General features: G+C 38.0%; 1 pseudogene; it reads left to right on the forward strand.

Moving 5' to 3' along the window:
* Positions 1 to 7,592: 7,592 nt before the first annotated feature.
* The window catches only part of LOC143686830 (heat shock cognate 71 kDa protein-like), a 57,793-nt pseudogene continuing 42,508 nt past the window's right edge, over positions 7,593 to 22,877 (forward strand).

Here is a 22,877-nt window from a genome sequence, read left to right on the forward strand (position 1 = left end):
GCTAGGGAGGTGAGAAACTTAACTTCCCTGGACTTCAGTTTCCTTATCTATTCAGTGGGAGACAATCAGGGTACCTGCTTGTTACGGCTGGTTTGATGATTTAAAGAGATAGTCCAGGGAAAACTTATTGCACACTGCCTACCTGATAATAAGTGCTCAATAAATGTTAGTTGTGGTTATTAAAAATGAAAATGGACTCAACTCTGTAGAAATCCACTTCATGATGTAGCAGTTGGATTTTTTCCAGGTTTCTGGAAAGGTATAACCCATTAAGTGAATACATGGCAGCCTCCAACGTCACATTGAGGCTTTTCACTTTAGAACCAACTTCAGCCGTGCTGCAAGCCAAGTGGGATGCCCAATTCTCCTGGTATAAGTTGGGGAATGGTCAGAGTCTCATTCCCAAAGGCTGATGCCATCCCGCAGACAAATGGCCCCATTAACTGTGCAATGACAGTCCCTGGAACGAGTTTGGAAAGACAAGCATCTAAAACTTTCCTCAGTGCAGAGATGGGCCTGTCAAGGGCTGAGAGTCTCCACCAACTTTTTTTTCTTTTTTTCAACTATCTTGTAATATTCAAGAAGCACTTTTCTTACTGCACTCCTAAGCATTTTTCATAGCCTTTTCCACTATGCCAGTGGCAAGCACTTCAGTGCATTTGCATAATTTTCATTTGCCTTCCTCTCAGGTAAATTTACAGAGTAATAATGAAATATTGGCTACAGGCATGAAGTTGCAATGATGTATTTTCTGAAAAAAACCACTTGAAATAATTTAATTGAAATAATTTAATATTTATATAAAACACAATTGATTGACTTAAAATGTATACTAGTAAAATTGCTAAATCCAAATTTTCATACAAACAAGAAAACATTTACATTAGTGTTTAAATTCTTGAGGCACCATCCCATGTGATAGGCTTGTGGGAAGTTTGGTCTGCAATAGATACCTTCTCTCCAGATATTTCTTTGGATCTGAGGAGAGAATACATTTACTCCTCAAGCATTCCTTAGGTGGGCATTTTCTTGGATATGATTCACTATTGCTTCCTCCTAAGAGAGCAGGAAATCAGAGACATGCCTGTGGACAAACTTCACAGATGGTAGACCCCTGAAGAGTTTTTATTTGGTGTCTTTTTGCTGTCATGCCTGCCACCAGTGAGGAAATGGAAGATCTATTATTGCACTCAGGGTTAGAAAGATAATCCATATCATTGGAATTACTGCCAATCCTGTGGGGCCTTTCAGTTTAAACTCTGATAGTCCCACTGGTTTTACTGTGTACCTACTTCAACTCACACAGGTTGTAATGCTCTTGAAAGCTTGGGAGGGCGATCACTTCCTACCTCTCTGTGTTACACCCAGTTGGCGTGACCCATTCATAGCAGAGCTGTCTGGGCTCCAGATGCTAAGAGAGACAATTCTTTCAATGCTCATGCACACATCATTGTCTGAAGGGGCTTCCTCATCACCAGGGCCCTTTGGCCTCTGGCTGTGGGCAGCTAATGGGTCCACAGCTTAGGGAGCCCAGATTCCATCTTCCCTCGTGTTTTCCCTTTGATGGTAGATTCTGGTTTTAGTCATGTGCCACCTTAGTTTAAGTGTTTTTATATACTTGAATCCCAATGAAGTCAGAGTTCCTGTCTCTTTTCCAAAGGCAATTCCCAGCTCTTATATAAACGTATTGATTCATAAAGGCACATGGAATGTTGCCCAACTCTGCTCCTTTACAATATCCAGGCTCCAGATTCTTACAGTCACTGGAGGGGAGGGGATTCCTAAATATACTCTCTAGCAGCAGGTGACTATCCAAAACATATACTTTTACACAGGATTTGTGTTACATGCCAAAATGAAATATATTCTTCAGTAATTTCTAAATATTCCCCATTTGGGCTTACATTTTATTTAATATTTTTATAGAGTATTTATGGCAAATTTTAATCACTGCCACAAAAATTCAATATAAGTTTTAAAAGAAGTAAAACAAACTAACAAATAAAAAAAAAAACCCACAATCTAGAATTCTCTTGTCTTTATATTATATATATATATATATATATAAACTTACTTCTTATACAACAGGCAGAATTTTTTACAGAATATTTGTGCAGGTGCCAAACTGAAGAAAAGAAACACTTGTCAGACTACATTCATGTCCCTGATGTGCTTTACGTATTTTGTTAACCTTCGTTTTTATGAAGAAATGAGTCTCTCACGCATGTCTTGTATTTTTATCAACCATGTTTGTTATCCTAGAATCACAATTACAAGACATGTTCTTTGCAATACGGACAATGTACAATTCTTTACATAGCAGGATATGACCTATTATTACTAGTGTATCAAATCCCTGTAATCTTTAGATAAAACAGAGCTCTAACAGCTTTGTTAGCTAATGAAAAGACTTTTTGTATAAAGTAAACAGCACATGGATTTGGTTGAATGTCAATTTGTTGAAACTCTGAGATGACAATTTGCTTTCCAGCTTTTTCCTTAAGTATCTAATATCCTGGCACATTCTAGAATTCAGATATCATATTTCTTTTTAAAAGAATTCTGAATGGACACTTCATCTGGTTTTCCTTTTTTCTTCAAGGACAAGAATAAAAGTAGTGAAATGACCCAGGCAGAGAGTGAGCCAAACTCCACGCTGTTGGTACAATTAAATCAGACGATTAGTGTGGCAGGAACTGAATGCATGGGTCACGATCACTCTGCAGGTTCCTTCACAGCTGACACTGCCTTTCTCACAGTTCCCTTTTCATGAAAGCAGCCCTCGGCTGCGTGTTCTTTGAGTTGTGGATGAATTATTGGACAGTGGAGGGGACCTAACTCAAATTTGGATCAAGAAGTGTCCTGGAATAAAGATTTCCACCCAAAGGTGGTAACGGTGACTAGGTGACCTATCAGACATGCTTCCTTTCCAAAGTAGACCAGAGACTACAAAGACCATTGCCTACTAGTCAGAGAAAAAATCAGCACACAGAGGCCATGAGGCAGAAAGACCACGGAGTCCGGAAAATAGGAAGTAGAAGTTGGCCCCAGAACTGCCTGGGTCTGTGACAGTTTTCAGTTTCTGTCCCTGTTCATATGATTCCTTAGCTTCCTTTTTTAAAAAAGTGGCCAGGTTAACCTCTCCTCAAAATCCAAAGCATCTGATGATCAGAGGTATTTCCACAAATGTTTATTGAGCCTCTCCTGTTAGGTGCTGGGTTCTGAGAGGGATACGTCAAGTAATTTTTTTTTAATGCTTTTTACTTATAAAAAAGTATATTTTTCTACTTTTTACTTATTTAATTTTTTATACTTATAAAAGTATAAAATCTTTTATCAGTATTTTTTCCCCAAATAAGCCATCATTTAGAACTATGTCTCCCATGAACGTACCAACAAAGCTGCATTAAATTTCTATTCTTGTATTCTTTGTAAACCCATATTGAACCTGGCATGCAGGGGCAACTTCTTTGACATGTAGTCACAGGTAAAACGGAATGGAATGTTGTTTAGTAGAATTCTAAAAATTCCTATATAATGCCATTATTTTTTTCTCTTTGAAATAAACCTGAGCAAGAAATAAAGCAACATGTCATAGTGCACTGACAAAGTTTTTGATAGCACAAATGATATTACATTTAATAAGTGGAGTTGGAATTTGATTAGTCCATGCATTAGCTCTTTAATTCACCTAATGTGTTATATTAGAGTTAACCTCCCTGAGCCTCATTTTTGTCATCTTGAAAAATGTAGATCTTAACCTCAGAAGAGCTTTGGTGAGAATAAAAAAAGATAATGCATTTTAAAATACTTCGCATAGTGCCTGGCGTGTGATCAATAGCTGTTGCTTTCTTTCCTCCATCCCTCCCTTCTTTTCCAATTCTTGTTATCAATAAAATCACATGCAGTCTTAATAAGTCTACTTTTAAGTTTCACTTCAAGAACTACATCCCCAAACCTAAATGGCAATTATATTTTATTTTTCTGAGTCATTCTGCTTCATGTTAGAAACATTCATTTCTAACATCACTCATACTGGTTTATCTTAAATATAAACCAAAGAGAAATAATTTTCTTGCTATGACATATGTAAGCTTTGAGATGAAGCATCGTGAAACCACTTTTAGCTCTACTCTTTCAACAACAAGGTATGTGGCTAGGAAATGGGAAATATTTGTTTTGGAAATAGGATATCCAAAATGCACAATATGCAGTTAATTCTTCTTGTGACAAACACAGATCACTTTAGTGACAAAGTTTATGCCACACTTCAGTATTCTTTGGACCCTTTCCAACTAGCTAGTAGTCTCAGACCTCTTATCTAAGAATTGGCTCTGACAGCATCTCCATATTAAGCAATTGTCTAAACGACAATAGCAAAATCACTGTCTGAAAAATTAAAGGTATGATGTTAAGTAAATGCTTTGAGAATGCTCTTTAGATACAAATTAAACATAGCATATCTGGTTAAGAGCTTCTCATCTGGTGTCAGAAAATCTGGAATTCAAAGCAAGTTCTGTAGGCTTGCTATCCGTGCACACTTGGACAAGTTACATCAAACAGTTCAGCTGCAAATCCATCTTTGTCCACAACAAATCTCAGAAGAGTTGCCTATACTTACTGTTTTCACTTTCTTGTTGTCTTCTCTCCTTGGTCCGCTCCAATAAGCATTTTGTCCCTACTGGACCATTGAGAGGCACTATTTAAGAACACAAATGACCTAGATATAAATGAAGCAAACTGCTCCTTCTCTGTCCTCATCTTGTTTGATCTCCTGATATATTTGATATTGTTGGATCATACCCTCCTTTATTTTCTTAGCACTTCTTCAGTTGGCTTCATGACATCACACTTACATGGTTTTCCTCCTGGTTTACTGTCTATTCCATATCAGTCTTCTTTGCTGGTTCCTCTTTCTGAAACTACAAGATCTGTTGATGGAGTTCCAAAAAGATCTGTTTGGTCTATATCCATTTGTTCTCTATCTATACTTTCTCTGAGATGAATGCTACCTACATGTGGAAGACTCTGAGATTTTTATTTTTACTTACAACCTCTTCCCTGAGCCACAACCTTCCAAGTCAACTGTCTATTTAGTTTTGCCACTGGGATGTCTAGGAGGCATCTTAAACTTTAAAATGACCAAGAAGACCAGCTGAGGTTCTCTCCTCCAACCTCCTCCATTCTCACTGTGCCAGTTTGAAAGGGTTATGTACCCTAGAAAAGCTGTGTTTTAATCCTGATACATCTTGTGGAGGCAGCCATTTCTTTTAATAAGTATTCAGCACTATAGGTTGGAAATTTGATTGGATTATCTCCACAGAGATATGACTTACCCAATTGTGGGTATTAACCTTTGATTAGATAGAGATGTGACCCCACCCATTCCAGGTGGGACTTGGTTACTTTACTGGGATCCTCTAAAAGAGGAAACATTTTGGAGAGAGCCTCAGAGCCATGAGAACGAGAGCCCACGAGAGCCCACAAGAGTCCAACCAGTTGGAGCCTTTGGAGAGGAAGAAGGAAAGTGCCCCTGGGAGAGCTTCATGAAACCAGAAGCCTGGAGAGAAAGCTAGCTGATATCACCATGTTCGCCATGTGCTTTTCCAATTGAGAGAGAAACCCTGAACTTCACCTTGAGTCAAAGCAATCTCTTGTTGGAACCTTAATTTGGATGTGTTTATAGACTTGCTTTAATTGGGACTTTTTCACAGCCTTAAAACTATAAACTTGCAACATAATAAATTCCCCTTTTTAAAAGCCATTCTGTTACTGCTTTATTGCACTCAGGCAGCTGGCAAAATAGAACACTCACCTTCCTCTACATCAGCAAATGGCATCACCATTCACCCAGCTGCTCAAGCCAAATGCTTAGAAAGTATATCTGATTCACCTCTTTCCCTGAATTTCTCCATGCAAACCTTGTTCAAGCCATCAGTTTCTTCCCTGAATTACTGCAACATTTTAACATGTCTACCTACCTACCTCTTACTCCTGCTACTCAAAAGCTTATGTTCCATACTGGAGTCAGAGCAACCTATCTAAAGCATAAATCAGATCATATTACTCCTTTCCATAAAACTCTCCAATGCTTCCCATTGAACTTAAAGGAATTTTTTAATTCCTATTTTTTTTGCCCTAACTAACCTCATGGCCCTAAAGTGTCTGGCTTAAACCTTTCAAATCCTTGCCCTCCTCTCTCTCCCATTTCCCTACACTCCAGCCACACTGCCCTTTTTTTGTGCTCCAAAGGCTTTTCACTTGCTCCTCCTTTTCCTTGAAATGCTTTTCCCTGAGATTTTCAATCACTACTTCTTTTCATTTGAGGTCTCAGCTGAAAGGATGCCATTTTATAAAGACCTTACCCTACTATCCTAGCTAAAACATCTCCTCACTCTTTAGTACATCGTTCTGTTTTTATTTGCATTTGTTTATGGTGTTTCTCTGGTCTCTAAAACGTAAGATCCTTTGGGAAAGGAATTTGCTCTGCTGTATCCCCAGTCCCCAAAACGGTGCCCGGAACAGTGCTGACCAACTGGCTGGGTGCCTCGATTTCTCTGTAAGGTGGGGTCAAGAATGAGACTAAGATGTTAGCATTGTTTACAAAATCCTTGGCATAGAATGGACATGTAGGCGCTGCCTACATGCTCTGTAAGTGTTAGTCATTGTTATTATTAAAACCTACGTTTTTGGTCTATAAAATTAACACAAGAAATATAAATGCTGTCTAATGCTGAAAAGGGTGTGGTAAAACAGACATTCTCATATATTGCTGGTAGAAACATAAATCCTCTTAGAGAACAACTGGTCTTGGGAAGTAAGGCCTTAATTCTGTTGAGAAAGTCTTAGCAATTTTCATACCCTTTGACTCAGAAAAACTCAAAGAAGACGAACTTAATGAAAAAACATTATTGTAACAGTATATGAGTGTAATAGTAAAACATAGTGTGGTAGTAAAAACTGACACAAACTATAGGAAATTTTAAGTACATATTCACAAAATAAAAACTTACAGAAACTTGTGCTATGGTAAGTTCCTACCCCTGTCCAAAAAAATCAATCACAAAATCATGGGAGTAGGAACACAGAAACAGTGGTTGTAATATAGTGTTGTTATTGTTGATTTTTTCCTCATCTCCAATTTCCAACTTTTATTTTATATTTTTATTATGATTAAATGACAAACATAATTTTATTAAAAGAGCTTTTTAGCTCAACCTTGTATTAGTTCTAGATGGTGAAAAACTAGGAAAAGAACTGAGAATATTATAAATACCCATACTCTGATACAATACATACAATACAACCTTTAGTATTGTATCATTTTTCTTTCAGCCATTTCTCTTCAGTTATCAATTTTTAAAATTATACAAGTAAGATTTGCAAATATGCATGCTATATTTCTCTGTTGACTACTAAATATCTTCTCACCAGTATTAATAATACCAATACTTTGACTCTATCACATTTAACCATGTGCTTTTTCTGAGCCCTGGATTTTGCTAGGGACTTTTCACCCTCTCCTTGGCTGACATGCCTTTTCATTCACTACCACCTTTACATCCGAATATTTATGTCTCAAAACTGCAGTCATGCCCTGGTTCCCCCACCTCATCAGAGAAGGTGAGAAGGTAAGGGCCTGTAGGCACAAATATCAGCTGTCCTCCCCAGGATCAAGGACTGAGATGAACCAGAAGCCCTTGCATACGTGGGTCTGTGTATTCATTTCCTGCCTGTGGCAGCTGTAACAAATCACCATGTACTTAGTGACAACAGAAATTTATTTTCTCACAGTTCGGGAGTCTAGAAGTCAAAATTGAGAAGTAGGCAGGACTATACTCCCTCTTGACACTCTAGTGGAGGTTTTGTTCCTTGTCTCTTCTAGCTTCTGTTTGACGTCAGCATTCCTGAGCTTGTGGTTGCTTCACTCAATCCCTGCGTCAGTGACTCTACCCCCGCCTTCTGCTTCTCTCTTATAAGGAGACATGTGATTGTATTTAGAGCCCACTCAAATAACCAGGACAAAGCCCTCCTCATAAAATCCTTAACGTAATTACATCTTTTGCCATGTCATGCAGCATCCACTCTTTGGTTATAAAAAGTAATATCTGTAGGTTTCAGGAATTAGGATGTGGGCACATCTGTTTTGGGGTCACCACTCAACCCACTGCAGTCAGTACTCTGTTCCCTTTGATTGGTGCACAGCCAAAGAGAGGAACCAATATTTTGAAAATCACTCCTGTTACCATCTCAAAATTTACTGATAGTTTTATGCAACTTTATTTTGATTTCTCTTGTTTCAGAAGAAATAAAAATTCCACATTCAGCCAAAGACTAGTTTCTGTATTCTATATCTTTGTATTGTTGCAACAATAATTATTCCACCTTCTCTTCTAACTTCAACTTCTTCCTCATCACCAGCTCCTTTTACTCAATGTATGACACACAAATCTTCCTCATTATTAAGAAAAAATAAAACCCACACATGAAGGCTATGGGAACTAGCTTCCATTTATAAGAAATAGGGAAACAGAAGAACTGACTGGTCTTCTCAAGAAATCCAAGGCAGGAAGAATAAAGAGGCAAGGGGATACTTTAGTTTAAAAGAAACTCAAAGGAGACATAACAATCAACAAAATATACTATTTGAAACTTATTTTTATCTTGATTCCAATAAGCCAATTGTAAAAAGATATTTTTGAGACAATGGGGAATTTTGAATATAGACTAGGTATGATGTAGTCATAAAAATTATTAAATTTCTTAGATGTAATAATAACATCGTATTTGTATAAGAAAAATCCATATTTTTGGCGAAGCGTGGTGAAACACATGAATGCTAAGCGACATCAATTGCTGATACCTGTTTAATATGAATGAATATGGGAGGGTCATTTTACTATCTTTTCTTTTGTGCATGTTTGAAAATTTTTCTTCAGGAACTTTTTTTTTAATGTGCATGAAAACGATCCCCATGACCTCATTTTCCTTTCAGTTTCAGTCTCTACTCTCTCTTTCCCTTTCTCTTCATATTTTTAGAAATAGATGTCTAGCTAACTAGTAATTATCTACAGTAATCTGATTTTTACCCACTACAGTTGTCTTGAAACTGCTCTATCAAAAGATGTAGGTTACATCTCTGTCGTCTTCTCATTCCTTCTCCACCCCACTGCCAGAGTGTAGGGGCTTTTGTACCCACGGGAAGCTCAGTGGGGGAGGGTGGGCTCCATTCAAAGGACTGTAACATGACATTTTAACCTGTATGCTTTGTGCGTAGATATAAGGTCACCAGAAAGGATGTTCTAATCCTTTTGAAGAAGTTGTTAGTCATGAGGACCAAAACACCCTCCATCGGAGCAAAGGATATACTCCTTCTTTGTGCTTGCCAACTTATCTGCCAATCGGAACAAGTAGGATGTGTTTAGGATTCTCCATCTGCCATGCAGGGATAATTTAAAGATTCTTGTTACAGGAACAAAACACGCCCTTAAAGATGGACCAGAATTCCCCCCGTGGCCCCCCCAAGGCTCGACCCCTTTAGCTCTAGCTTCTGTCTCCATGGCACAGGCTCAGGGCACTCTTGCACCCAGCCGTGTAGTTTTTCCAGTCCCTCTCGCCGCAGGCCATGGCACACACTGTCCTCTCCCTGCCTCCCACCCCCACCACATTTACGTCATCCTCGCTCCAGGCTGCCCGCTTCTTTAAAGCTCAGCACAATCATTGCTTTCTCTGGAAAACCAGTCCTCCCTAACTAGACCAATCTCTCCTCCAGCCTGCTCTCCCAGGTTCTTGTCTCTCTCCTTTCTGGCACTTATCAGGCTATCACTTGACACTGATTTATACGAGGCTTTGATAACGTCTGTCCCCCATTAGACTATAAATTCCATGAGGACATTTTAATATTCTGCCCTCACTAATCTTTCGTGTCTTTGCAAGTAGTAGGCTCCTAATAAATATTTATGGAATAAATATGTAAATAAGCCCTTGATCAGTCTTCTAAAATGTAGACCTTAAGAGTCATTTGATTTCTGTCTTATCTCTACCCAGGCTGCCCATATGGCTTTATGCCTTCTACTTAGGACCCATCTTTCTTCTGTTCCTTTTCACTCCAGTCCTGAAACTATCTACCCAGGGTCCTCCTGAATTTTGAGGTTAAAATGTGAAGTCAATATTCTACTAAATCCTAATTGCTCAGTCTAAGCCCTATTCCTTCTTCTTTTTGAGTCAGGGTTCTCCAGAGAAACACAACTGACAGGATTAAGCAAAGTACTCTTCCAGTGGTACTTAAATGTTATTCCAAAGGAAAATGAAATGATAGACCATGGTGGAAGCACAGTCAGCTGCTGAGTTTGGAACTGTTTCCTCCAAATCATTTGATCAGTAAGTCATATATTGGAAAATAACCAAAAGGACTCCAGCAGCAAAAATGAGCACATTTTTCATCATTTTTGCTTCAATGTCTTTAGCACACAATTTTCTGGGAAGGCAGCCAGGGTAGGAATAGAAGTACCTGACAACACATTTCCTTTACATGTGAACGTGGAAGTGATTGCAACCATTGTTATTCAGGAGGCTCCAAAGAGATGCTGAATATTGCCACATGGTAGATCTACACCATGGAATTTGAAGAGTTTGCTAACATGATCTCATGTCACAATTCACTTTTTTCTCAATAATTAAATAAGGATTTATAACTACAATCTGTTCTGCTTTAAAGAGGTTTTTTTTTTAATATTAATTTCCTCATTCACTATTGGGAAATAGAAGGATGTCGATATATTTTATCAGTTATGTATGGGCTTATACACAATTTTACCCAGCATGTTAATGTTTCAAAATAATCAGGTTGACTTATCAATATGTGAAGACCTTAGGAAGAACTCTGGAAATCTACAGAGCTGCAAGTAGACAGTTTGGTAACTTCCAGAACTGCTGCGCTTTCTTCTATGTTAAGCTGCCTGGAGAAACTGAATGCAGATGAAGAAGCTATAACGAGTAGGGAAGCTGAGCGGTGCAGTCCTTCCAGACTGTAGTCATGGCTCCACAGGAGGACGGGGGTGGTGTTGCCATATGACCCTGCAACCCTATGGCTAGGTATGTACCTGGAGGAACTGAGAGTGGGAGCAGGAATGGACATTTGCCCACGGGTGTTTATGGCGGCTGTAGATGGAGGTGGCCTAAGGGTACAATGAGGAAAGGAAGGGTAAACTGTGGTTTATACATACAATGAACCACTGAGAAGCTGTAAAAAAGAATGAGGTTATGAGATTTGCAACTAGGTGAAGGACAGTGTGTTGAATGAAATGGCAGTAATAAAAAGACAAATATTACCATGCCTGGCTTATATGGACTAAATATAATGTACAAACTAGGAGAATTGAAGTTGAGAGCATGAGTCACCAGGTTGGGGCCTGTTGTAAAAGGTCCAATGTAAGCTTTTATAGCAGTCACATATATTCAGGGGTCGAAACTGTTAGTTCTAAATTCTGAGATACTGACCTATTCGAGTATAACATGGTCATTCCCTGAAACTTCGGGTATGTGTGTGACACCTGAGACCCTGAGTTAGAGTGTGAAGCTATGAAAGTCACATTACCCCACATTAGCAACTATTTAAAAAGTTGAAAAGGTGACCAGGATTCAACTAGAGATATGAATGAAGCTGATTTGGATAGGACTGTAAATCAGAATACAAAGTAGAGGATGATAACGGTCCATATTTTAAAACTTCAACTTCTGTATGAGACCAAATGAAGGGATATATATTTGGTACAAAATTTATATTTGGGGTAGTGCATTATCTAATTTAACTTGTGTGATCAGTTTACTTGAACACCATAATGCATGGAATCTTGAATAAAGCATGAGGTGCTGTTAATTTCTACAGGTTACTATGATGCCACAATATATCGCAGAGTAATTTGGAGAGAGAATAATAAAAAAAAAATTGCAAAGTTTCCTTAAGGGACTGGGAAGAAAAGAGGAATATTCAATGTCCCCATTTGAGGAATTCCTGATATTCTCGCAGGCAGTGGGGACAACCAATTCAATTGGCTCAGCCCTTGATCTTGGGGTTTGCCCCTATGAAACTTACTCCTGCAAAGGAGAAGCTAAGGCTACTTATAATTATGCCTAAGAGTCACTCCCAGAACCCTCTTTTGTTGCTCAGTTGTGGCCTCTCTCTCTAAGCCAACTTGGCAGGTGACTTACTGCCCTCCTCTCTACGTGGGACATGACTCCCAGGAGTGTAAATCTCTCTGGCAATATGGGAGAGAACTCCAGGGATGAGCTGGGACACAGCATCAGGGGATTGAGAAAATGTTTTTGACCAAAAGAGGGAAGAGAGAGATAAGTCAAAGTTTCAGTGGCTGAGAGATTTCAAACAGAGTTGAGAGGTTATCCTGGAGGTTACTCTTATGCATTATATAGGTATCCTTTTTTTTTTTTACTTTATTTATGGTGTTTTGGAGTGGTTGAAGGGAAGTATTAGAAACTGTTGAGCTGTATTTCAGCGGCCTTGATTCTTGAAGACATTGTATAACTATATAGCTTTTAGAATATGACTGTGTGATTGTGAAAATCTTGTGTCTGATGCTCCTTTTATCCAGGATATGGGCAGATGAGTAAAAAATAAGGACAAAAAATAAGTAATAAGGGGGCGGAAAGGGTAGAAAATCGGGTAGAATGAAATACTAGTGGTCAATGAGAGAGAAGGGTAAGTGGTATGTATGAGTTTTTTTTTTCCTTTTTCCTTTTATTTCTTTTTCTGGAGTTATGCAAATGTTCTAAAAATGGTCATGGTGATGATATTGTAATGATATTGTAAGTCATTGATTGTATACCACATATGGACAGTATATGTGTGAAGATTTCTCAATTAAAAAAAGAAGCCATAAAGACATTTCTCTTGCATTAAAATAATGGAAAAATATAAAAAACTAAACTCTAAATCCAACTTTTGATTTTGACAAAAACAGTCTATTTAGAAGAGGGTGACCTCCAGTTTCTCCATCTCAAAAGGGAAGCACCAGCGCCAAGTTCAGGCTGTAAAGATTGACTGTCTGGGCATAAATGCCAGTAGAGATTTATTAGAATTGTTAGTTGTTCTTATTTGTGTTCTGGTCACCAAATTCCATAGTTCTGAATGATCTGTCCAAGCCCAATTTTTTTCCCCATAAGCTCTCTTATTTTTAGTGTGTATTTTTTCAAAAAGTGAAAGTGGTTTTGTAGTAAAACCACTTGAATCATTACCAGGAAATAGTCTGAATGTGCAGGAAAATAAAGTTAGGTCACAACCCAACATAGAGGTGTAGTAAAAAAATAGGATTCATGATTCTTTATTTTTACGAGACTGTTTTAAGTAGTCCTTGTTCATCTATATCTTCCGTTGAAGATATGAGCTTACAAAGAAAATAAAACTTTTCAGATGACTTTATTTCCCTTTAATGTTTCTATGTTCTATTTGGTTTAAAAAATGTTGCTATATCTCTATAAAGACGCCCAATGCTTTATGACTTCTTCAGAACCTCCTTGCTATGCACTTTGAGACATGGTCCATATAATACCTGTACGATTGGAAAAACCTGCACAGCTTTAGAACTGGGCTTGGCAACTTTGAAAAGACATTCCAACATTCCAAACACTTTCCTATGCTTGGTGAAAGGTGGAGACAACTCACTCAGCAGTCTGCTGGCCAGCTGGGCTGGGAGTGGATGGTAGCTTCACGGTGGATGAGGTGAGGAAGCCACTGTCCCACGGAGTGAGACAAGGCCGGGCAACAGGTGGGTTTAGTACCAGAAATCCACCGTGGGGCATTTTGCCATGTGTCTGAATATCTTTTTTTTAATTAATCTACTTTATTGAGGCGTAATTTACATAGGAATATTTTCAGCCTGAAGTTCACTGAATTTGACTCCCGTGCATACCCAAAACCACCACCGCAACCAATACATAGAAAGCTTTCATAACCTCAGGCGTCCACGGAACTTTTTTTCTGTCATTATAGATAGATTACTTTTGCCTGTTCTAGAATTTATATAAATGGAACCATTCAATATGTTTTTGTGTCTGTCTTGTTTCACTCAGCGTGGGTTTGAGGTGGATCCATATTGCTGCCTGAATCCATTTGTTCTGTCTTTTTTAAAATTTTGCTAACATATATAGCACAATTTTCCATTTTAACTGTTATTAGTGTACATTTCAGTGATAGTAATTGCATTCACAATGTTGTGCTACCATCATTACCACTCATTACCAAAGTTTTTCATGATCCCAAACAAAATCTCTGTACCTATTAAGCAATCACCCTCCATTTCCCCCTCTTCTCTTCCCTGATAACTTTTAATTTACTTTCTAACTCTATTAATTTGCTTGTTTTAGATATTTCATATAAAGTGAAATCAAACAATATTTATCCTTTTCTGTCTACTTTATTTCATTCATCACAATGCTATCAAGCTTCATCCATGTTGTACCATGTGTTAGAATTTTATTTCTTTTAATGGCTGAATCAGGTCCCATTGTATGCATACAACACATTTTGTTTATCATTTCCTCTGTCAGTGGATGCTTGGATCATTTCCACCTTTTGGTTATTGTGAATAATGCTACTATAAACATTGGTGTACAGGTAAATTTCTGTATATTTTTGCATATGACATTTCTCTACATTAGTTAATTATATATTTTTTGATCCAAGAAATTTGTATTACATGCTTGTTATCTGCCAGGTACTGTGCTCAGCATGAGAGAAAGAGGTGAAGGACACTCTGCTCGTAAGCAAGTCAAAAGCCAGTTACAAGGCTGCACAGGTGGTTCAGTGGTAGAATGCTCACCCGCCATGTGGGAGACCCGGGTTCGATTAGCCTATGCACCCCCCCCCCCAATAAAAAGCCAATTATTATCCAGGGTGGGAAGCAGAGTCCTGTACTGTGGAAGCTGAGGAGGGACAGACCAGTGAGGAAAGACACAAAACCATGAAAACAGAGCTCCCAGGGGGAAGCTTGGAGCCTACCACATAAAGAAAGTAAGTGGGGACTTTCAGGCAGAGAGAACAGAATGTGCAAAGGCATGAAACGAAGAATATGGCAGTTTGAAGAAATGCAAATAAGTGTATAAGGCTGAAATATAGCCTGTGTGTGTATGTGTCTGTGTGTGTGTGTGGTAGGAGTGGAGAGGAAACAATAGGAGGTTGGAGGTTGAAAGTGAAGTCAAAGGAGTAGGCAAAGACCAAGCCATAAAAGGGCTTGTTCATCAAGACTTTGAATGCGGTACTGTTTCATGTTACTCATCCCGTGTTGCCTCCATCACCTCTACTCCACCAAAGAATTTCCAAACTCTTGCTGGGTGTTGGGGTCCTAAGGTTAGTGGCCATGACTGTCTGCTCATGGCAATGTCTCTGGAGACAAGCACAGTAGCTAACACTTAGGAGTTGTTCAGTAATTACAGATGGAATAAAGAAGTTTTCTCTCTTCTCAAGCTTTCAACTCCATTTCAACTCTTTGCTCACAGATGCTCCTAATTCTTCAATGAGGAAATCATGGTTAGGTGTGAACTTCAAGAACTACCTTCCATCACCACAATTTTTTTCTGAAATTAGAGCTTATTGTTTTCATTTTGCAAAGAAGAAAACTGAAGCTTAAGGCTGTTTTATGATTTGACTAAATTTCTTCAGCAACTATTAAGTTTGTATATTGTCTGCAATTAGCCAGATGGAGCACAGTATGGAGAAACATTACAAGGAGAAATTAATTGTTTTATATATGTGTGGCATTCGATATAGAAATTTCTCATCAAGCATTTCATTCATGTAACATTTATTGAATTGTTATAATATACTAGGCACTGTGCTAGGTGCTGCGGGAAAAAAAATGTTTCGTAAAACATGAAGTTTGACCCTAAGCAATTTTCCATTTGTATACCCCAAGTTTCATGTGAAAATATATACACATATAATGATAATATTAGGAGATGGCTTTCCACATTGGCTAAAAGAACAACATTAGCTTAAACAATTTCTCCGAGTTACTTCGATAAAACAACAAATGGGAGAATATGTTGGTCTAATAATACAATATAATATGGAAAGGGCAGCATCAAATGTGCTTAAAGAGTTCAAAAAAATTGGCTGACAGTTTAATATCCTGTTCAGATAAATAGTAGAGCACCTACAAAAATAAATAAATAAAAATATAAATAAGCCAGAATGATTACAGAACCTTGTGTTTACTCATTTACTGTGGTAAGATCTGAGAATGCTGAAAAGAAGCACCATTCATCTTAAATTGCAATGTACTTTCAGGTTCAGCAGGCATTTACCGAATGCCTATGGCATGTGGTACTGAACTGTAGGAGTTTTCTATTCTATTGGTGTGATGCTGAATAACTTAACCTCCACGAGTCTGAGTTGCCATCTGTAAAATAGAGATGGTGATAATAACTTCTTCCACAAAATTGTTATGAAGATCAAATAAGATATCATGAGAAGGCCTTTGTCACAGTGCCTGGAATGTAATAGCCTTTTTTTTTCCTTTTGGTCGAGAAGGTTTTCTCAATCCCTTGTGTAATAGCCTTTTGATAAATGTTTGTTGAATCTGAATCATGTACTGTATTAGTTTCCTAGGGCTGCTGTAATAGATTGCCACAAACTTGGTGACTTTAACAACAGAAATTCTCTCAACAGTTCTGCAGGCCAGAATTCAGAAATCAGCATGATGGGGCCAAAATGAGTGGTCAGCAGTGCCATGTTCTCTCTTGAGGTTCTAGAGGAAATTCTATTTCTTGCCTCTTCCAGCTTCTGGTGGCTGTCAGCATTCCTTTGCTTGTGGTTGGATCACTCCACTCTATGCTCTACAGTTCCATTGGCTTCTTCTCTTCTGTGTGTTGAAGCTCCTTCTGCCTTCCTCTTATAAGGATCCATGTAATTATATCTAGGACCCACTCAGGTAATCCATGATAATCTCCCCATCTCAAGATCCTCTATGTAATCACATCTACAAAAATCCTTTTTGTGCCACATAAAGTAACACACAAAGTTACATCAATACTTTTGATGGGCCATTATTCAGCCTACCACCCATATTTTGCCATATTATTTTTAGAATAGGAATGGAGGATCTTTTACAAACTCTTCTGTGGTCTAAAGCTAAATGTTCTTCCATAGCTTTATTAAAATTATGTATTATCACCTCCAGATGGGTCCCTGGGCCAGATAACTCTTGAAACCTAGAGGGCCCAGCCCCTCCAGAACATCAGCTAGTTCCACCTCCTGACCTCATATTAGTGACAGCCCCTTCCGACATGAAAAAGTTAGAATGGGCATAGCCCAATCACCCCTAAAGAGAGGGATAGAAAGATCAAAGGTGATGGTGGAGCTAAACAGAGAAGATAGGATTTAACAAATGAACATGACTGCTGAATCATTAAATTTATATCTCTTTTAGTCCAGTATCTTAGAGCAGCTACAAGTCAAAACCAAAACGGTTTTGACTCCTACGGTTTACAGATGGCAACTCAGACTCGTGGAGGTTAAGTTATTCAGCATCACACCAATAGAATAGAAAACTCCTACGGTTCAGTACCACAACCAAAAATTGTGGAATTGTAACCCAAGCCAAACTCTGAAAACTGTTCTACAATTGATTGCGGTGCTGTGCTTTGAAATTTATTGCTTCTTTGTATATATGTTATTTTGCACACAGAGAAAGTTGATTGTGATCATAAAAAAATAAAAATTATGTATTATCAAAGACAGATGTAAGCTTTTTTTTGCAGAAGAAAGAAAATAATAAAATGATAGCAAAGCTCTGAAAATAAGTGTAAATCGTAGCTTGAATTATAATATCTGAGACTTAGACTAAGGTATTCTTAAGAAGATTTGAAAGGATTGTATTTTTCCTAGGAACTTAAAAGGGGAATAATTTTTCATTGCTTTCCACTGTTATGTTTTGCAGAGTTAAGGTCAGAGCTATTTATATGAAGGAGTTAATTGCTTTCTATACGTAAAGTAATAAGGTTCAAATATCTTATAAATAAAGGGAAGCAATGTATTCTTCATTTCATCAATTTAATTTCATGGATATGAAAAAATATACCAACATACTAAATGGCCTAAGTGTTGAATACTCTGTAGTGGTTATTTGTTGATTAAGTTGTACCTTTATTTGTTTAAACTTATGTTCCATCTGTCTTTGAAAGGATTTAAGGCAGTATAGAACAGATATGGTTTAAAGTTGCAATGACACTGAAACATAATAAAAAATAAATCAATTCTTGACAGTTTCTGGGAAACTCCATGTATTTTCTTAAGTTGGTTACATACATGGTCTGTCCTAAGGCAAAAAATTCTCTTCTGGCGCTGGACCTGTGAAACTCCAAACAAATTATCAGCTGCCCATATACAAATGAGGGACAATCACAGGATACATGTTTCCATTGCCATAGGGAGAAATTTAAAGGTAAACAGGGGTCAACAGACCCAAACTCTTTAAAACACTTGCAGTGCAAACACCATTGGATTTCAATATCTGAGCCATTTATCATTGGGGCTTTAGGAAGTGGCAGTCCCACCTTTTCCAAGGGCTTATGCGGCAGCTTTGCTCTCTCTCCAAAGGCTGGGGTGAATTGCAACACTGGGGTGTATTGAGGGGACAGTACCTTTCTCTCAACACCACCCTCTCCAAGCTCGAGGACAGCACCTGGGATCTCTGCCATCTGCAAGGCACATGTTCAACTCCTCCAGAATAATGGGGTGGCAGCCAGGCTCTCCCTAATTCCATTTATGCTCTGTACTTTCTCTGGGGCCTGGGACAGCAAAACTATTTCTAGACATTAAGGCAGAAGGCTCGTCCTCTGCCTTCAGGGCAAACTCATCCTCTCCAGGTGAATGGGTGGATCTGTTCTCCTGGTCCAAGGTTTCTTGGCTTCAGACCTTAGCTTCCATGGTTCTGCCTCTGATGTCATTTTTCCTTCAATTTGTCCTTTAGTCCAGACTGGCAATGGTTCTGATTATTTAGATCCTGCAACTCTTACTCGTTTTCTAGGTAGCATGTAGGGATCAGAACCATCAGACAATAGGTCTTTCCACAAATCCTTTCTGGATGACTCCATTTCTAATCCTGGCTTTTCCTGAAATGGCTGACTGGTTTCATGTTTGGTTATATTGTCATATGGGGCCCTACACACTGGGGTCTCATTTTCTGGAAGCTCAGAATTTTCAAGACTATCAATTTCTGTTTTCTTTGTAACCAAGAGTTCAGTCCTCAACAGCTCTTTCTTCTCACATTTTACTATAAGCTTCAAGGAGCAACCAGGCTGCAATTTCCATATTTAGTTTGGAAATTTCTTCAGCTAAGTATCTTGGGTGATTGTCTTTAAATTCTAACTTCTATCCAACAGCAATACACAATTCAGCCACACTCTTTGCCACTTTAAAACATGGGCCACCTTCCTTCCAGTTTGCAATAACATGTTTCTCGTTTCTGCCTAAAGTCATATTGGAGGTGTCTTTAGAATCCACATCTCTACCAAAGTCTCTTCAAAGCAATTCAGGCCTTCTCTATCAAAATCCTCACAACTCTTTCAGAATCTTCCTCGTATCCATTTAAAAAGCTGTTCCACATGTTTGGTATTTGCGAACTGCAGCAGCACCCCACACCTGGTACCAAAATTGATATTGGTTTGTTAAAGCTGCCAGAATGCAATATAGCAGAAAGGAATTGGCTTTTATAAAGAGAGTTTAATGAGTTATAAGTATAAAATTTTAAGGCTATAAAAAATGTCCAAATTAAGGCACCAGCAAGAAGTACCTTCAATCAAAAAACGCTGATGCCATCTGGAACAACTCTGTTACCTGGGAAGGAATGCGGCTGGCATCTGCTGGTCTCTTGCTCTGGGCTCTGTTGCTTTCAGCCTTTCTTTCCTGTGGAGGTTCCTCACTTGGTTTCTGTGGGCATTCAGTTAGCTCCTCGGGGACACAACTCTTGGTTCTAACTTGCTTAGCATCTCATGGGAAGGCACGTGGCAATGTCGGCTGATCTTTACCCGTATCTTTGCATCTGCTCTGTCAGCACTCCAAGCATCTCCTAACATCTGTGTCTCTGTCAGCTCTCATGCAACTGTTCTCCAAGTGTCTGCATCTGAGGTTTCTCCAAAATGTTTCCCCTTTTAAGGAACTCCAGTGAAGTAATCAAGACATACCTTAAATGGGCAGTATCAAAAGGTCTTATCTTAAGGTCACACCCACATCTGAGTGCATTATATCCATGGAAACACCCTAATCAAAGGTTTCCTGTCCCAAACAATAGGTCTGACCCCACAAGATTGGACCAGGATTAAAACATTGCTTTTCTGATGTACATAACAGTTTCATACCAGCACGCCATGTGAGGTGGAAGGATAGAGGACTTATACTTAGCTCACAACAATAAAGTACTTTCAAAATCCCAGTGAGGCACATTGTTAACATTTATCAGCTATTAATGAAAAATATTCTAACAAATTCTGGAATCTAGGGATGACTTGCTATCACATGTTTTTCTATAGTTAATAAGACTCCAAATGACTGTTCTTCCATTTTCTCTTGACAAATTTCTTTAAATGAAAAAGGTACTGATGTGCATATTTCACCTATTCATTGACTCATTCGTTCAGCAAACATTTATAGAATACCTGGTATATGCCAGAAATACACTGAGGTTTAAAGATGAGTAAAACAGTCGCTAGCCTCAAGGAGGTTTGGTCTACTTGGGAAGTGAGGACGTCCACATGCATTTGTAACATCACGTGGTCAGTGCTATGGGAGCTCAGGAGGAGTATTTCACACATACACAGTGTCAGGACTCCTAAACAAATGGGTAATTTGAGGAACAAATGGACACTGTGAAGTTAGTTTCACTTGAAGAGGTGCCCTGGATATTCACTTCTGTCCCTGCAACAAATTCAACCCATTATGGTGGCAGAGAAGTAGGCTGGAGTCAGCTTTGAAATGTCCACCTAACCACACTAAAGAGAACGGATTTCAACTGACTTCAGTGGGAGCCACTGGAGGATTTCAAAGTGTTCATATTTGAGTTTTAGAAATGTTTCCCTAACTTTAGGAAAATAGCATGGAATAGTTGGGAGAGTCGGGAAGAGGCAGGGAAACTAGTTAGGAAGCAGCCATAGAAATACAAGGGAGAAATAATACAGATCTGAAGTAAAATAATGGCTGTAGGATAGAATTTTATAGGGCTGAAATCTAATGTGGGGGAAACAAATCTAAGATTATTCATTAGGCACAAGCATACAAAGAAAATTATATTCTTTTACATTGATTCCTGTACACTGAGATTACTCTCCTTCCATTAATATCCCTCATCCAAACTCATCAAGTATCACCAAACAGTGATGTAGTTCCTGTCCGGTCATTTTCAGCTATTATTTCAGTCCTTTGCTCTCTTGCCAACCACACTCATTACCGCTATGTTTCAAAATAGAAAAGCAAAATAAACAGTATTTACTACTTAGTGAATTCTCACAAGACACTGTAAAATGTCATACGGTGAAAAAAATATAAGGGGTCACTTTATCACATTTTTCTTTTTTTAACCTAAGAGATTCAAATTTGATCTAACATTTATGATTAAAAATAGGAAAACCATAAAGAGGTATATAGTCTTAGGAAAGATATTGACCTTGCGGTTAACTACAAAATAACTACCAGTTTATATGTATAATTTTTTCAGCTCTTACAAATGTTATCACAAGTTTGGGGATAATAAAAGAAAATAGACAAAAAGGCTGATAATTACTGAAGCTGAGTGGTGGATATAAGAGGACAAACTATATTATTTCCTCTACTTTGGGAACTCCTGGAGTTTTTCATAATATAATTTTTTTGAGAATATTATGACAATATTTTGCATGAATGAGCATCCATAATTAAATTAATTAATTTAATTAACTTGATCAACTTATTTAGCCTCTGGATTTGTGGGTCTGTGGAATTCATATGGCAATCTTGCATTATGTTGCCCTAATGCTATGAAAACACTCTTAAAAATATCTTCCCACAAAAATTTAATTTTAAAAATTACACTAAGGATCTAATTAGAATAAATTTAAGATGATGGTAAAAAACATAATTTTTTTTGCCTAAGTTACTTGAAGAGAAAATAAATCTTTTGTGTACCAAATAGCCATAAACTTATTGAAGGACATCACTTTATGTTTTTTAAGTCCTAATTTGATTCAAATTATTTGATGTAGACCATGACATATACCAGTGTGATCTTTTACCCTAAAAGAAGGAACATATTTCCAAAACTGAAATAATTGAATCCCCAGAGAATAATTTCTACAAATAACCTAAAAGGTAATGGCATTTCATGTTTTGCTTGCTAATGGAATTCTCAGAGAGGATGATGCTTTGCTGTTGTTTTGTAAGTCAACAAGGTTTATGGAAAAACAATGTGAAAGTAAGCTTAATTAAAACTGAGAGGGAGAGAATGTGTGAATTGATTTTTCCCTTTTTTATCAGGAAACATTTTGCATTAAATTACACTAGACTTAGGAGTTGTAGACCCGGCATTAGATAATGTAAATGACCACTATGAAGTGGGTTCTGCTAGTGGCAAAGCTGGATGTACATTGGAAGAGACAGAGAGAGAGAGAAAGGATAAAGCAGAACTTCCTTGAGACCTAAAAGATTTAAATAGCCTGCAGTCCTCCACTTTCCAAACTTATCATCAGAAATGCAAGTCAAGAGTGATGTAATATAGGGATACTGCCCAAACCATTTTAGAGGACAATCCCAGCTAGGGATGGAGTTTGAAGAAATTTTGTGAGTTTTTGGTTTGGAATGCAGACGAGCGTTTTCTTATAGAAATAATCCTTCATAT

Source organism: Tamandua tetradactyla, chromosome 6 (genome assembly GCF_023851605.1).
Source record: "Tamandua tetradactyla isolate mTamTet1 chromosome 6, mTamTet1.pri, whole genome shotgun sequence".
NCBI lineage: Eukaryota > Metazoa > Chordata > Mammalia > Pilosa > Myrmecophagidae > Tamandua > Tamandua tetradactyla.